A 15,456-nucleotide genomic window follows, 5' to 3' on the forward strand; every position below is an offset into this window, starting at 1 on the left:
TTGACAACTAATGGCGATTCTGTATCTTTATAACTTTGTCTTGAGAATTGCCTACATGACTTTGAGTCTGAGTTTGCAATAAAACCCTTAACCTTATTTGAGCCTGAAGTTTTCCTTCTGTGCCGATGTTGGTCACACTGTCATTTTAAAATGATTGGTTGTGAAGTTTGATGCCTGTGTCTCCACAACCTTCTGCTGGGTGATAAGTTTTATTGACCTTTTTTTTAAGCATAATCCTGAGAAGGAAAATGTTTTAGCAGGATCATAAGGGGGATGAGATGACATACTCTAGGAACACACACTCCTAAAGACATCACATTCTGAGCTTTTGCAACATGTTGCTGCTGCTTCTTTCTTCAGTCAGCTAATCAGCTTTCAATGTCTTCATAGGAACAGGATCACTTTCCGTCATCTCATGAAGAAGACAATAGTCCACAGATAGCAATGTCGAGTGAAACATTTCTTATCAAATACAAAGTTGTTATCTTAGTCTGTTAACACTATTCATTGCCTTTAAAATGCTGCATTTTCATGTGTGAACCTCTTCATTACTTCACTAAATGACTAATATTTATTCATTAGTTAACAGCAGTCTTTGTGTAAGTAGAAACACTTCCAGAGTTAAATGAAAACATTTTATGTAGCTATTATTCATTATGAAAAATATGTTAATAGAAAGGTCAGGAAATAAATATTTTGTATGAGGTTAACATTTTTAGTCAGGTCAGTTTGTCAGAAAATGCTACTTCAGCTATTCAGGCCTAGTATGAGTAAATATGGTTGCCTACTGTAAATTTTGCATTTAAAGCATTTATTTTTCATTAAGGTCTACGCATCAATTCTGAATATTAGTTTAAAACTGCATTAAGTTTTTTCAACAGTTTAAAACACTCCAACAACATCAATCACAATTTTGTTCAAAGGGCAAAAATGTCATTTGAAATTCTCAAATTTTGCTTTCCGCGTAGGGATTTCACCTACCTCAGTCTGATGTTGCCAATTCCTTGGATAGTAGTGGTGTAATTCCTTGGAATTTGATATGAATTCCTAGGAGATGCTGGTAACATATGGACCTGATAGGCAGAATCTGACCATGTATCGCATTGACACCTAAGTTGCAGTTTCAACTTGAAAACCGTTATTCGATTTTAAGAAACAAAAATAAAAGTGCATTTACAAAGTACATTATACATAAAACAAAAAAACAACATTCGAAAGGGTCATATGTAAAGGACAAAACCTGAGAGACTAAAGGTTTGTTTGTCTCTGCAGGCATTCCATCCTGTGTCTTGTAGACGATATTTTAAAACGGAAAATTCCACCATTATTTATTGGGTGGATAAAGACTGGGAATTTCTATTCACAAAGTGTTTATCTTTCACACCTTAACAGAAACTGCTTTGTATAATGATCCTTAGAGTCACCTCAGGAGTTCCCCTTACTTTAGTGTGGGAAAAACAGGGGCTGGAATCACTGCAGAGCAGTGGCGTAACAAAACTTTTGGAGACCCCAACGCAAAGTACATAGAGAAGGCCCCCTCCTCTCCGACCCAGTCAGGAGCTCTCAGGCCAGGGGCCTGCCACTCAGCATACTCTGCTGAGGGGATCTCTGGAGATCAGGCCCCCCTGCACCACATGGGCTGCAGGGGTTAATGTTATGCCACTGCTCCAGAGCAGGTGGAAGGAAAGCTACAATCCCTCCTGTGCGCAGGAGCAGTGTGACTTATGGCAGATGTAGCAGTTATCCATAGAGTCTGGTGTTTTTGGGTCCAAGATTACTAGCTCTGGTATTTACAGGTCCAGGGGCGTGAGGTGTTACACCCCTCTACTAGTTGTATTTTCTGATAAATAGTTGGATGAAATGGTTTTCATTCAGGTATACTGAGGTTTCTGTCAGATTTCTAAAGGAATTTTTACATACACACAGACAAAAATGCATATACACCCTCTCCCTCTTTCTGTTTTGAAAGTCCTAAAAAATGTTAGTTATTTTACAAAATATTGTTTTCTCTCACTTAGTACTCTTACCAGTCCACAATCCTCTCCCTTTCCACTGCCCCTTTAGCCCCCTCCTGCACCCTGCTTGTGACATAATGTATTTTAATATCATATGCCAGCGTGATTGCTGGAAAATCTGAATCTCACACCCGTAGTCTTACTGGCCCAGCTACGCCCCTGTACAGACCTGGTAATCCTGTGCCCAGATACGCCAGGTTACTCAGAATGACCTGAGCTGTCTTATAATGAGGGCTTTAGAATCTTAGCCTTCGTGGAAAGGGGAATGGTGAATGGGACCCCTTCAATGACACTCAGAGGGAAAAATAGTAGCTATGTATTTCCTCTTCTAATATTCACAGGGTACTTAGTGGGGCCAAATGGTCACAGATCTTACCAACTCTGTAGGCAGCTGACCTTTAAGGGCATGTACAGGGCTGGCTCTAGGGTGGTGCCCCCAGCGCCACCACACCAGGCATTGACTTCAGGTTGGGGTGCCTGTTATGGTTTTAAAAGCACCTGCTGCCACGTTCCTTGCCAACAGCAATTTTCAACAATTAAAATGTCAAGATAACTCCAGTGATTAATGGACTTTCTGGAGAGAGGCTGAGCGTTGTCTAGTTGAAGTTCTAACTCATCAAAAGGTAGCTCAGAGGGTTAAAATGCTTGCTGCAAAGAAGGTGTACCATGCAGATCACAAAGTGCATATAATGTAACAAGGTCTGTGGGTTACTAATTTTATTGGCGATTTCCTTTAGTTATTTGAAGTTTATACCTTAATATCCTAACATTGATCAGTGAGCTAGAAACTGTCATCAAGGAGCTGTGTGGAAATTGCAAAGTATTGTGATGCTGCCGGTACCTGTGGCGTCCCCCCCTCTGGCGGCGTTCATGTCTGCGGTCCGCGTTTCAGGTGGCCTATCCTGCTGTGGGCCGTTTTTTGGACCGCAACCTGTTTTCTCGACCGCAGCGTGGCTCGGCAATCCTCTCTTGGGCTCTGGGTCACACTGCGTTCGCTTGCAGCCCCATAGTTTTCCTTACCTGCTTGCTGGACTTCTTTTTCTTTTTTCTTTCTTCTTTTTCCTTTTTCTTCTTGTGGCCATATTTTCTTCTTCCCAGGTGTCTGTGTTTCCTTCTCTGCATGCATTGCTTACTACCTTTTCTACAATGGCAGTTTTTCCATTCACCTGTATCTTTACTTGTTCCTGCATGTCACTTCCTATTTGTCAGTATAAAAGCACAGAAGGTCTTCTTTTTATTGCATTGCAAACACTTCCGTCCTGGTGGTGCTCCTCGCTCCTGGTTCCTGTGTTTATGGACCTATCCAGTTTTTTGCCTGCAGTTTTGTTGTTCCTAATTCTTAATTCTATGGCAGGACCGGAGGCTCAGATTATGCTATCTCTTTCTTTACTGAGCCAAACACAGCAGCCAATTAAACATCAGTAAACAAAAAACTTCACATCCCAAGATGCTCTATACCCCACTCACATGCACCAATCACCTATCGTGATATAACGCACCTATCGTGATATAAACGCATTTCAGAGCATAATTACAGCACTTTAGATAATTCCTCATCTTCAGGTGACTCTTCAGATCAGGATTCAGACAATCTAAATAATTCTAACCCTAGTAAGAAGACGAAGAAGCATTCCACTCCCCACTTGTTAGATTTCGATCCTTCTGAGATTGTACACCCTAGGTCTTCTAATTGGCTTCCATCCTCAGAAGTCGCACAGTATGTGCACGCTAATCTAAGGAGAAGTTTTGATAAAGAGGTCCGCTCTCATCTCAGAGCAGAATGCCCTAGACCCGATCTAGATAATAGCATGGCTGACACTCCTGAGATTGACCCTACAATGGTCACCTTCCTGAAAAAAAATTCAAAGGATCCTAAAAAAGGATTAGATAGGTTGTGGCGTTTGTGCCAGGACAAACTGCTAGATATGTCAGGCCCCCTGACTAAGATTCTAGACTTGGCTGTCGTCTCCAAGGAATCAGGCACCCCTGTGGATACCAATATCATCTTAGGTTGGGCGCAGAGAGCTGTCTGCCAGTTAGGTAACACCAACTGTGCTATTTCTGCTGAACACAGAAAGTCCATTCTAATGCGTATGGATCCTAAACTAGTCGACTTAGCCTCTTCAGAAGCGGGTCCAGCCGCTGAATGTCTTCTGTTTGGATCATCATTTATTAAAGAACTGGCAAAATTTTGCTCCACTTTGTCCACACTCTACAAAGCGCAAATGTCCCTTAAAATAGTTTTTAAGCGAGGCCTTTTTGTCAGGTGTTATGGTGGATGAATGCCTGGCCGGGGCTCTTTTGGAAGTCCCCAAAACTACTATCCCAGAGGTCGAGGTAATTGGTCTGGAGACCAATCCGACGCCACCTTCTATCCCACTCGTTCCAGAGGTGGTTGACCTAGATTCCGACGGGGGCATCGCAGAAGTCAGCAAGGAGCGATTCAGGACTCTTCCTACTCTGGTAAGTCTCCTTCAACCTTCTCAAGTTATTCTTGGGGGAAGAGTGGGTTTGTGTATGGAAAACTGGAGAAAGATTTCTGGAGACCCTTGGATTCTTCAGACGGTGGCAGGTTTTCACCTGGAGTTTATCAACACTCCATTTCAGTTAGCTCCCCCGGTACAAATTACTTTTTCCCAAGAAAGTCAGAGGTTTATAGATACAGAAGTGCAAGCGTTATTAGACAAAGGAGCGGTAGTTTTCTCAACCCCTCACCCCTCTGGATTTTGCAGTCCCATTTTTGTGGTGGACAAGAAAGGAGGGGGTCATCAGTTAGTTCGGAATCTAAAAGACTTCAATTCTTGGATTGTGTACAGACACTTCAAGATGGAGGGGATTCACATGTTAAGAGATCTCCTGCTGCAAATCGACTGGATGGCGAGATTGGATCTGAAGGACGCATACCTTTCGATTCCAATTTTTCCCCCTCACAGGAGGTTTCTCCAATTTCTGTGGAAAGGTCATTGTTTGGAATTCACAGCTCTCCCGTTCGGCCTGTCCTCAGCACCCCGGTGTTTCACAAAATTGTTGAGACCAGTGATGGAAAGGTTGAGATCGAAGGGAGTACGCCTAATCATTTATTTGGATGACATTTTGTTGATGGTGCAGGATCCACAGACATTGGAGATACATTTGAACTGGGCAATCAGTCTGTTGCAGGATTTGGGTTTCCTTATCAATGCGCAGAAGTCATTGTTGAATCCGACCCAAGTGATAGAGTTTTTGGGTTTCAAGATCGACTCTTTTCAAGCACAGTTGATTCTCCCCTCATCAAAGATCCGCAATATCAAGAGGGAATTACGTTCAGCTTTGGCCAGTCCAACCATTTCCCTAAGGAGCATTGCCCGATTGGTGGGTCTTTTAGCATCCTCCATTCAGGCAATTTTTCCTGCCCCTCTGCACTATCGAGCACTGCAGAGATTGAAGATCAGGTACTTAAGACAGGGTCTGAGTTACTCTGCCTTGATTCCGTTATCCACAGAGGTCAAGGAGGAAATCCAGTGGTGGCTCCATCACATGGAGGCATGGAATGGCAGAGCCCTATTCGGGTCCCATCCAGAGGTAGTGATAGAATCAGACACCAGTCAATGGGGATGGGGAGCCCGCTGCGGGTCTGTAGTGACTGGGGGTCGGTGGTCCATGACGGAGCAAAATCTCCACATAAATTGCTTGGAACTCCTAGCGGGGTCTTTTGCGATAAAGAGCTTGTCCCCTCTCAAGACAGACTGCTGCATCCTTCTGAGAATGGACAACATCTCAGCAGTATGTTATGTCAAAAAGCTGGAGGGAATGAAATCCAGGATTCTTGCAGAGATAGCCAAGGAGTTTTGGCATTATTGCCTAAGTCACAGGTTGGTAATTCTGGCCGAATATCTCCTGGGAGTTCAGAACACTATTGCAGACTGGAACTCCAGATATCTGACAGACACCAGCGATTGGAGGCTGGATCCAATTATCTTCCAACAGATAGTCCAGGAATGGGGCCCTTGCAAGATAGATCTTTTTGCATCTTGCCTCAATACTCAGATTCCAAAATTCTTCAGCTGGAGACCGGACCCTCTAGCCTTAGCGACAGATGCCTTTCTACAGAATTGGTCCCAGTTTCAGGGTTATGCATTCCCTCTGTTTCTATTGATTCCCAGGGTCCTGTCTCAGGTCCGGAGACAGAAATCGGACCTAGTCTTAGTGACTCCAGTTTGGAGGTCTCAACCCTGGTTCCCTGTTGCACTGCAGTTAGCTTGTGCTCGTCTGTTGTTCATTCCTCCACGACCTAATCTATTATTGAGTCCGGAGGGCCTTCAACATCCACTGATTACATCAGGGACTCTTACGTTGATGGCATGGATGGTTTCAGGACAAAATGGAAAACCCCAGGCCTTTCGCAACAAGCTGAGAACTTTATCAAACAAGCCTGGGCCTCTAGCACTCACAAGAGATATGCATCAGCATGGCGTAGATGGGATGATTGGTGTAATGGAAGGAGTATCAATCCCTTGGAGTCAAATATTGACTCATTCTTCATTTTCTGGCAGAATTAGCTTCCTCAGTGCTGGCATATAGGACTATTAATCATTTTAGATCGGCTATTTCAGCTGGACATAAACATATTGATGGTGAACCAGTGGGTGAACATCCCCTTGTTTGTAAATTACTGAGAGGTTTTCGATTTTCCAAGCCTCCTCAAGCCAAATATTCGGTGTTATGGGATGTGAACGTTGTGTTAACATTTTTAGATTCACGGCCGAGTAACAGGTTTTTATCCCGTAAACAGATTTCAGTAAAATTGACTATGTTGCTATGCTTAATTTCCTGTAAGCGAGTTTCAGATGTCAAGGCTTTGGATTTATCTGGTAGAGTTTACTCTCCTAATGATGTTACTTTTAATATTGCCAGAAGGACTAAAACCAATTGCAGGTCAGTAACTTACTCTTGGTACCCGGACAACTCGAAATTATGTGTGGTACAATGTTTGAAAGATTATGAAATGGTTATAGAGGAGTTTAGACAGACCATGGATGGTCAATTATTGATTACTTTGAAGAAACCATGTAAGCCAGTTTCCTCAGCCACTCTTTCGAAATGGATTAAATGTTTAATGAGTGAAGCCGGTATTGATACCAGTCAATTTGGAGCCCATTCTGTTAGGGGAGCTATGGCCTCTAAATCTTATACTCTAGGCTCAAGTTTAGAAGATATTATGAAGACAGCAGACTGGTCTTCTGAATGTACTTTTCGTAAGTTTTATTTTAAACCTGTTGTTGATGTTGCCTCTGTTGTTATTGATCAGCTTTGAAATAGCATAATCTGAGCCTTCGGTCCTGCCATAAAATAAAAAAATGTCTAGCTTTCGCGTCAAGAATTTTCAATTCTATTAAGGACACGGAGGCGAGGAGTATCCCACCCAGATATTATTTATTGATGCTATACTTTGATATATTCAGTTTTCAAACATGATAATTTTTATGCCCTCCCTGTATTATCCTTAGAGAATTGTTTAAAGAACGTTATACTCAATAACCTGGCAGTATGATGTATTATTTTCTATTATTGTTTATCCTAGGATCCGATCAGAAGAATTCATGACTTGTGATCATAAGGATATTGATGGAGGACGACTTTTGGTTTCAGCTCACAAGATGTTGGATTCGACTTACTACTCCGGTTGAGTTGTCGACAGACGTTTGCGTTGGATGAGAAGATTTGGTGAAACAGCATCTACAGAGAAGTTTGGAAAGAAATGTTATGGTTATCTGTTTGGACAAAGAAAGAGGATATTACGTTGGGGGTCATGTTTCACATGGATTAAGGTCACGATAGGTGATTGGTGCACGTGACTGGGGTATAGAGCATCTTGGGATGTGAAGTTTTTTGTTTACTGATGTTTAATTTGCTGCTGTGTTTAGCTCAGTAAAGAAAGAGATAGCATAATCCTCGCCTCCATGTCCTTAATAGAATTGAAAATTCTTGACGCGAAAGCTAGAAATTGTTTTATTCTTTTCAGCTTTTCTTTTTGCTTCTTCTCAGGAGTTCCTGTGATCTAAGGTTTTTTCCCAAAATTTGGGTTTTTCCTCTGGGACTCCTTCTGGAGGTTACAGCCTGCTAGGTGTTGTATTTTCAGCAACACCATGGCTACTGGAAGAGGTTACACTTACTTTGGCCGATCCAGAACAAGCAAAAAACCAGGTGGTGCCCGGAGACTGGCAGACTACAGCTGTAAGAAGCGTGCAAAACGTGACAGATATAGGTTACAGCGTTTTGATTTTTTCTCTAGTCTTCATTATCCTAATGTTGCAAAAAGGGTTCATTTGGGTAGAAATCAATTCTTATTAGTAAAGACAACCCCCAACTATGGCTGTACTTTTCACATTCTGAGTTTGTGCTTCGCCAGATCAAGCACTGAAATTATACTGCCTACCTGTATGGATAATGTGACTCCTACCCCTTGTAGTCTTCTGTCTTCTACAACATTTCCTATACACTAATTTACACATGTATGATTGAGTTACCTCCTTATAATGTGTTTGTGAGGTAAAGTGCTCTGAAACGCTACATTATTATGGATGGCGCTATAAAACTAATTAAGTGCATCTGAGAAATAGTGGTTATGTAGACTTGCCGGCACTGTTAAAGGGTGGTAGTGAGGGAAATTGTGTTAAAGGTGGTAATTGCGTGGCCCACCAACAAACATTGTCGCAGCGGGCGTAACCAACGCTAAAGCTGGCCATGGGTATGTAACCTTAGAGCAGAAGGTTCCTCAAAGAGCCGTTCTCATGCACCTGGAGGGCCCTCAAGAACCAGGGGTCCTGTTCTCTCTATAAAATACCATTAAAGAAATTAAAATGAAAACTGCTTGCGTCCACAAGAATCAGTTCATGCAAAGGACACGCTGTGTAAGATTAAACAACCACTTCCGTAACGAGGCACCTTTGTTTATTTACAAAGTCACAAAGATGGATCATTTCCAGTAACACGCCACAGTAGGCACAAAGCAAAGAAAACAGATGTTTGCGCAGAAACAAAACAGATTTGGTTGCGTTTTTTTCACTGTTCAGACCCAGTAGAAGTTCCAAGTCCCTCCTCATCCGCCAAAACTTCAGCCCCAGTTTCAAGCCCAAAGACGTGTTTTTGAAACCTGGAAAATGTACGTCATCTCTCATCATTAGATGTGACTAAACAAATACATGGTCTTAGGGTTTCTGCTCACCCGTGTATAAAAGAAGTCCGAGTTTGGTACTAAAAGGGGCTTCACTCAGTAAGTGTGGGACAAAAAACATGAGTGCGTGTTTCCTTGTGTGATGAATGCCAAGCAGGCTTTACACTTCAAAAATCTGTCTACTGGGCACACCCACATCAGGGATATCTGTAAAATAGAGTATCTGCTATAACTGAACTATCTCTGCAGCCAAAAATCACGTTCTAACATTTTGATTGCTTGTGCAAGCCTACACTTGGTTGGTAAAATAATTAGGGGGTGAATGTGGTAACAGTCAACTGAACTTCCCCAAAACTAGATTAAATTCTAAATTCAGCATGGAGTTTCCGGTCTATTTTTATATTGTTGTCGTTGTCCTTCATTGAAAACAGCGTTGACAAAGCCATTTGGTCTGTACTAGGCAAGCCAGTACATCAGTTTTTCTTCTTGTTTTATTTAATGCATGTACGACAAAAAAAATACAGAAAACAAGCATTGACAAAGCCAGTGGGTCTCACTTTTCTAAACAAGTATTGCCAAATCCAAAAGGACTGGCTTGTACTATCAGCTTTGCTGATGCTTGTCACTAAAGGGCCCTCCAACCAGGCATAAGTCCTTGTAGTAGCAGACTTGAATACCTTAGCTAGTCACCAGAGGTCCCTGAAGTCAGACACAACCTCATTTTGTAACAGTCTCTCTGGAGTGCAGGCATGCAATGCCCATTGAGCTAAAAAGGCTACAGCTCACCCCACCATTCCCCTGTCATGTGCCGTAGCGTGGCCGGCAGCTTCGTGGGTGCTTGTCTCAGGGAATGCCTGGTCAGGGCACTGCTTGAGAAGCCGAGTCGGATTAAATATTTTGTTTTTAAGAGAGGAAAGTTCAGCTTTTCCTCCTGCTGGATAGTGCCTTCAAAGGAGGGGTGAAGGGCTCCAGTAATTTATACAATGCTTGTTCACAGATCTCATGGTGGGGGCTTTCACTGTGCACATCCAAGTGCTTTAGCATTCCTCATTGAGACGATGATTGCCCATTAACACTGTGATGACAGAGGAAACATTTGCACTTAAATGGCAATCTCTGCCCTGTTCCCAACCTGACTGTTAACCTGAGTCCTTTCAAGCAAAGAAGGTACAAATGACAAATTATATTGTATGCAGGGCTACTGAAATAATTCAATTGTGAGGCTGTGGTGTTATTTGGATAACCATACATTTACCACATTTGCCACATAATCCACCTTCTGCTGTATAATCTGCAGATTTTAACAAAACAATTGTTTCTAGCTCAAAAGGTTCAAAAGTTACTAAATATGGAGCAATACTGTTTACTGGGCAGTGGAAGACCCTTTACAAAGTTTGACTGGCCACGTATCTGTTGCTTATTGCTTTATATGGGTGTAATACTGGTACTAATGAAATACAACTAATGGCCTACAGTGTTAATAACTGTAAAAATGACAAAATAATGAAGTAATAGTGTCACACAATGTGCCACATGCCACATTGTGCTGCATATTTTGCCTTTTCCTGCTGCATAATTTGGCCTTCCCCTGTCCCATAATTCCAATGGCCCTGACTGTATGTAATTGAATTTATATAGCACTTACTACTCTTGACAAGAGATAGCAAGTGCTACATACATGCAAAAAAGGGGAGAAAGTATTTTTTTAAATGTTACTGGTTGGTAGCAACAGCACTTATTAGTGGGGTCAGGGATGGTCCTGTGGGCAGCCTCTAAGTAAAATGCTCCTGGCTGCCTGTCCTGCCCCAGACACTGTACAGATATCTGCCCTTATTTGAATGTCTTCCTGAAGAGGGGATTTTAAAGCTCAATCTTGGTTCCACAAATAACAGTTCACAAGAGAGGAACTCTCCAAGGTTCCATGAACACCGCATCTGGGAGAATACACTAAACTAGCTCCATTCCCAATTAAAGGAATGAAGCAGCCTGAGGCCACAAAGCTTGTTTTTGAGAATTAAACATTCTTGGACTATAATTATTTTCCTAAAGGAACATAAATAAAATATCTTTCTATTGACACACTTCAAAATATTCATGTATAATGAACATCCATATCACTACAAGGCTAGACATAAAAATTTCTGTTTGTCTGAAAATTAGTTCTCAAAATCATTGCTGGCTCTTCAAGCACCATTCCCAAGAAAATGTAATTTGGTACCCTCGAATTTCAACTGTCACTTCTACTTAGTACTCAACAAGGTGAACTCAGCCAATCCCTCATACCAGAGGAGCTCCCATGGGTCAACCAGTAAGTTAGACCCTAACGTATTTCAGAGCAACCCAAAATTGGATACCCCTGGCACCCTTTGGAAGATGGACCTGGGTAACCTGCCTATATCTTGGTCCCCTGGTGCTTGACTTTCTCCTAAATCACGCTCAGGCATTGCTAAAGAGGCACCCATCGGCAGCCATAATAATTACTGTAGCTCACAAACTGCAGCAGCCTGCAGACTGCTGCTACACTACTTTTCAAAGGGTAATAATTAGAGCCAAATCCAGAATTTGACCTTATAGGGGTACTGTTTTGCAAGCTCTGTGGCCCGCTCTTTGGCTCCTGCTGAAAGTCTGAATATTCACACACAATAGCCAAAACAGCCACTGGGCACCACCTCCCACTGGTCGATGCCTGAATGCCGGTGCCCCCAACATGGAACCCCCTTTGATCATATTACTTCTTTGTCTTGGTCTTTTGCTTTTCTGTCCAGGTCCACTTTTTCCTTCCCATGCATTCCAGTATATTTTGACTTCTACCACATCATCCCCAGGCAGTCACCTGGGTTTCAGCACTGTTCATACTTTCATATTACTTTCTGTACCTGTTGTCACGTTCTCCACATACTCCTTCTTTTTTTCCTGCTCCAAGGAACATAAAGTTGGTTGCTTCTAGAAATGAACTGGAATACCTAGAAGATGTATGTGAGCTCCAACACAGATTAAATTAGTTCCTGCACATGCAGATAAAGTAGGACTCAGCCATGAACAGACTCCATTGTTTTGAAGAGTGAAGCTCATTCACAGATACAGTTGACCTTTTTTCTCAGTTCTATATAGCACAAACTCCACTGGAAGGTCATGCAGCGCTTTACAGGAAAGCCATTGAAATTACACAAGGTCACTTTCAGTTTTTTGGGCATGGGCAGATTAAGGGATTTACGCACCACCAGAGGATGTTGAGCTGGTGCCGAGACTCAAACCTGGTTCCTCAGTTCCAAAGCCTGCATACATAGTGCTGAACCACTGCACAGATACAGCAGAGTTTATCAAAAGATGGAGCTGAACTCCTCCAGATATAATGTTGAATTTCTTTGAAGACAGTTTATTTCTTGCACTGAGCCAGAGCAGAGCGCCTGTCTACATATAGCTGAGTCCCTTCACACAAGGAATCATGTTAATTCATAGATTGTGTTGAGCCTGTTTATAGGTGGAGTTGAGCTTTTGCAGTATTTATTCCAGCAATGTAAACACTGAACGTCTGTGGGGACTCAATACCAATCACCATCTCTTATTATGTGGCAGTGGTTAGCATCTGACATAGCCTCTCTCTCTGATTGGGATTCCGGAGTAGAAAGTAGGAGCGAGAATGACAGTGAGAGAGAAGGGGCCAAGTAAAGAAATTGTGAAAAAAGAGTGATAGAGATGCGATAGAGAATAGTGACAGAGAAGAGAGGAATTAGATAAGAAAATAAGGAGGGAGAAATGAGAGAAAAAGAAAGAGAGAACAATGTGACTGAGATGTGAAGAGGAGAGAAAATATATAAACACATATATGTTTTAATATTCTGGGGTTATCATGCTTATTCCACTCTGTGAATGCACCTTCCTTTGAGCTCTTTGAGAACCCCCTCATTTTGTGACATTCAGATAGAAATCCCATATAATCATCTCAAAATCAGCTGCAGTAGCTCAGATTGGTGTTAGAAATGGGGTCTCTGGTTGGCAGTCAGTCTGCACTCTGTCCAAGCAGGGACCCTCACTCTAGTCAGGGTAAGGGAGATACACACCTAGGATAACCCCTGCTCACCCCCTTGTTAGCTTGGCACAAGCATTTAGGCTCATCTCAGAGGCAATGTGTAAAGTATTTATACCAACACACAAAGTAACACAGTGAAAACACCACACAAGGACTCCATGCCAATATTTATTTAACTCAAACAAGACCTAAACAACAAAAATCTAAAATACACAAGCTAAGATATGAATTGTTAAACTAAAAAGAGCCTTAATCCATAGAAATCCATGGATGTGCTGTTTTAGCACAAAGTATCTGGTATGTGTTGAAAATAAAGCCGCATGGGCAAGCGTGCATCGGAAAAGCAAGCAATGCGTTGATTCCTTACTCACAAGTGAAGCGATATGTTGATTCTTTCTCCACCGAGTAAGCAATGCGTTGATTCTTTCCTTGCAGGGAAGAGATGCATTGATTTCCAGACAAGCAGCCCAAGGTCTGCGTGCTGATGTTTAAGGTTTTGACGCTTAGGGACAATGCATGGAGAATATGGACGCATAGCAGCGATGAACCCTTGCTGAGCTGGTGATGCGTCGATTTTTCTAGTGTTGTGTCGATTTTTCAGCTGTGGTGCAGGCACTGCATCATTTTTTCTGCTGCTCGGCTCCGGTGCGTGAATTTTCACCTTGGGTTCATCAGCTTTTCCTTTCAAGTGCCCAGGGATTGGATTTGGCACTATTTGGCAGCAAGTGAGCCCAGGTACTGGCAGATGATGGCCCTGAGACTTCAGAACAGGGGGCAAGCTCCATTCAATCCCTTGGAGAAAGTCCAGTCTTTGTCCTCTTTAAGGCAGAAGCAGCAACTGCATGCTTACCCAGCAAAGCACACAAAGGGGCAGTACTCCTATGAGTAGGCAAACTTTAAACTTTTAAAGGATAGTCTCTGTTGTTCACCAGATCCTGCCTTGCCCAGGCCTGGCCCCAGACACACTCCAGGGGATTGGAGCTTGCATTGTGGAAGGACTGGCACAGCCCTTTCAGGTGCAGGTGTCAGCTCCTCCTTCTCCAATCTAGCCCAGGAGACTCATCAGGATGTGCATGGCATACCTCAGCTCCCTTTGTGTCACTCTCTAGAGCAGTGGTCTCCAAACGTTTTAATGCTGTGCCCACCCAGTTGAAAAATAAAAATCATTGGGCCCCCCCCTCAGGATTTTTCACAAATATTTTATAAAGATGGCAATGTTTAAATATGTCTAGATGTATTTAAACATTGCAGTTAGGTACTGCTTTCTTTTTAATGCAATAACATGTTTCTGCTTAAAACAAAACACTGTTACATGTGTAACGCTTCTTTTGGCCAGAGCCTCCCCCCCACTCTCCCTCCCTCCTGTGATCACTTGAGTCTGACCCAGACATGGATTCCACAAGCAGGTTGAGGCACAGAATGGTTAAGGAAGAAAATGTCCACTTTCTAAATGTGGCATTTTCAAACAGGCAATCTGAAAACCAACTATACCAAAAGATGTCTTTTTAAATTGTAAGTTCAAAGACCCCAAACTCAAACTCTCTATCTGCTCTCAATGGGAAACTGCACATAAAAGTTATATAAAGGCAGTCCCCATGTTAACCTATGGGAATTATAGGCTTTGCAATAGTGAAAAACGAATTTGGTAGTATTCCACTATTAGGACATGTAAATCACACAAATACATGCCCTACCTCTTACATACACTGCACCCTGCCCATGGGTCTACCTAGGGCCTACCTTAGGGGTGATGAACATGTAGTAAAAGCGAAGGTTAGGGCCTGGCAACTGTGTACACTTGCCAGGTCACATTGGCAGTGCAAAACTACACACAGACACTGCAGTCTGAGACATATTTACAGGGCTACTCATCTGGGTGGGACAATCAGTGCTACAGGCCCACTCAGGGCCAGCTTTAGGGCGGTGAGATTGGTGCAGCTGCACTGGGTGCTGACCTGGATTGGGGGGCACTGTGTTTAGCAATAACCTAGAAACTTGTGATTTAAAAGCACCTTCTGAAAAGTTCCTTGTGTGTCCAGCCTTCAGGAAGAAATTAAAATGTCAAGATACCTCTTGTGATTAATGTTCCTGATAGGAGGAGAGATGGGAGTTTGTCTTTGACTTGGCATAAAGTAGCACAGTAGAGGATGAATATGCCAGCTGCAAAGAACAGAACTATATTTTATGTGGGTAGCTGAGTGGATTAGTAAGGCCAGGCTTTACAAGCGCTTTTAAAACAAATTAATGTATGTGAAAGG

This window comes from Pleurodeles waltl, chromosome 2_1 (assembly GCF_031143425.1).
Source record: "Pleurodeles waltl isolate 20211129_DDA chromosome 2_1, aPleWal1.hap1.20221129, whole genome shotgun sequence".
NCBI classification, from domain to species: domain Eukaryota; kingdom Metazoa; phylum Chordata; class Amphibia; order Caudata; family Salamandridae; genus Pleurodeles; species Pleurodeles waltl.